We start from the raw sequence: 2,679 nt of genomic DNA on the forward strand, positions 1-2,679 counted from the left end.
ATCTTCATTGCTATGAACATACACCAACCATGTCATAAACATGCAACAAATAAACATTTTGTGTGAAGGTCTTGCTTGGGTTTAAGTTCTCAGTTTATTTGGATAAATGCCAAGGTGTATAATCTCTGGATCATGTCGTAAAACTATATTTAGCTTTAAAAGAAACTCAACTACCTTCCACAGTGGCTGTACCATTTTACATTTCTACTGGCAATGAATAGGAGTTCTAGTTGCTTCACATGCTCAACAGGATTTGATGTTGTCAGTATTTCAGATTACCCATCCAAATAGGTGCGCAGTGGTATTTTCTTGTTTTGATCTGCATTTCCCTGATGACATATGATGTGGAACATGTTGTCATATGCTTACTTACCATCTGTACATCTTCTTTGGTGAGGTATCTATTCAAGTCTTTTGCCTGTTTTTTAATTGAGTTGTTTGTTTTTATATTGTTGAATTTTAATAGTCCTTTGGATATTTTCAATAACAGTCGTTCATCAGATATGTGTTTGACCAAAATTTTCTCTCAGTCTGTGGCTTGTCTTGTCATTCTCTTTACAGTGTGTTTCACAGAAATTTTAAGTTTTAATATAGTCCATCTCGTTGATTTTTTCTTTCGTGGATTGTGCTTTGGTGTTATATCTAAAAACTCATTGCCAGCTGGGCATGGTGACTCAAGCCTAGGCAGGATGATTGCTTGAGGCCAAGAGTTCGAAAACAGCCTGAGTAAGACTGACACCCCATCCCTACAAAAAGATAGAAAAATTATCTGGGCATTATGGTAGGCACCTGAAGTTCCAGCTACTTGGGAAGCTGAGGCAGGAGGATCACTTGAATCCAGGAATTTGAAGTTGCCAAATGCATCCTTGCCTGTGCAGTAGAGCAAGACTATTTGTACAAACAAACAAACTCATTGCCAAATCAAGGTCACCTAGACTTTATTTATTTAAACACAATTTGCATACTAATTTTATAACCTGCATGTAGCAATGTTTTAGTAAAGTTTTAATTATCAGCTCTCTGAAGAGAGAAAGAAAAACAAAACCTAACTACAGCCTTGCTGATTTCTGTGCTGATTTCAGTGTACCACCCTGTCCTATTCAAGGAACCAATGTGACATCACTGACTGCAGAATTGGGAAGACATGCTCACCATTGTTTCTCATAAGCTGTATGAGCCAATCCCAGTGCGCTGCTAATGTCTGATCACTCAGATACTGTAATCTGAAGTTTTATCTGCTTTTTGTTTTCTATTGGTTTTCTCTGAAAGCTTCCAGTCACTGCTATTTTTTTTACATGAGATGTTCATTTTCTTTGGAAAATTATTTGTTCAATTCTTAGAGGCCTGGGATAAACTTATGTTCTTTTAGAGAACATTTGCTTTTGCCATGCACCTGAGGGCACCACAAGACTGGTGCCTGAGGCTTTTTTAACCAGTGAAGTGAAGTGAATTTGGACTATATATCACAGAGCCTGCTGGCAAGGGCCATTTCTGAGGAATGTTTTATTCTTTTTCCCTCTCCTTTGCTCTGGGCCAAAGCAAATTTCCTTATAGTCCTCTGCTACTGGGGATGTGGTGGCAGGCATGTAAGAATATTGAGGTAATCAGATTCTCTGTCCCCCTTGTATTCATTCCCAGCAGCTTCTTTAACAAATCACCACGAATATATCTGCTTAAACAGCATATGCTTATTATGTCACAGTCCTAAAGGGCAGACGTCTGACATGGGTCTCACTGGGCTCAATTCAAGGGGTCAGCAGGGCAGTGTTCCTTTTGGAGGCCCTAGGGGAGAGTCTATTTCCTTCCTGTTTTCAAGTCCTTGGCCGATGCATCCTATAGCTCATGGCCTATTCCTCCATCTTCAAACTGAGTCATGGAACATCCAGTTTTTGTCACATGGCATGGCTCTGATCCTGTTCTTCTGCCTCCCATTTCCAGTATTAAGGACCCTTGTAATTATATTGGCCCCACATCAATAATTCAGGATGACTTCCTCATATCTGTGATCCTAATTCCCCTTGGCTGTGTGGCCTCACATATTCACAGGTTCTGGTGATTAGGATGTGGACATCTTGCAGGAGCCACTATTCCTTCCATGTTTCTTCATGTGCACCCACCCTCCTCTTGTCTAGTCACTGAGGAAGGGAAGTCCTCTCTGTTGTTCCCAGCAAACATCCCTGTGTTCCATCCCTGCCTGGACACTTTGGCTCATCTACACATGGGGGCCTTGTCTAGTCAGGTGACAGCTCTCTTTCCTGTGTGTAATCTTCCACTCTGCACCTGCTTCTTCCTCCCATCATAGGATAACACACACGGCTCTTCCTTTGTAAATTCCATCCTCCTGGTCTCACTTGTCAAGTAGTTATAATGCCATCTCTCTCCTTTCTTTATAATCAACCCTCTGTAAAGAGCGACCTGCACTTGTATATCCTTCACTCACTCATTCATGCATTCAAATAAATATATAATATATTGTGCACCTATCATGTGCCAGGCGCACCTTGGCCACTATAGCCAAGAACGAGACAGAAAGGGTCCCTGCCCTCACACAAACTATAGTGTAATGAGGAGGAAAGACACTGAACATAGAATTCAATGTAGTATGGCCAGTGCAATGATAGGGGAAGTATGAGGTGCTGGGCAACGCAGACCAGGGGCCCTATGTATTGAGGGGAGGGG

The sequence above is a fragment of the Otolemur garnettii genome, unplaced genomic scaffold, assembly GCF_000181295.1.
Source record: "Otolemur garnettii isolate 467f Iridium unplaced genomic scaffold, OtoGar3 scaffold00190, whole genome shotgun sequence".
NCBI classification, from domain to species: Eukaryota; Metazoa; Chordata; class Mammalia; order Primates; family Galagidae; genus Otolemur; species Otolemur garnettii.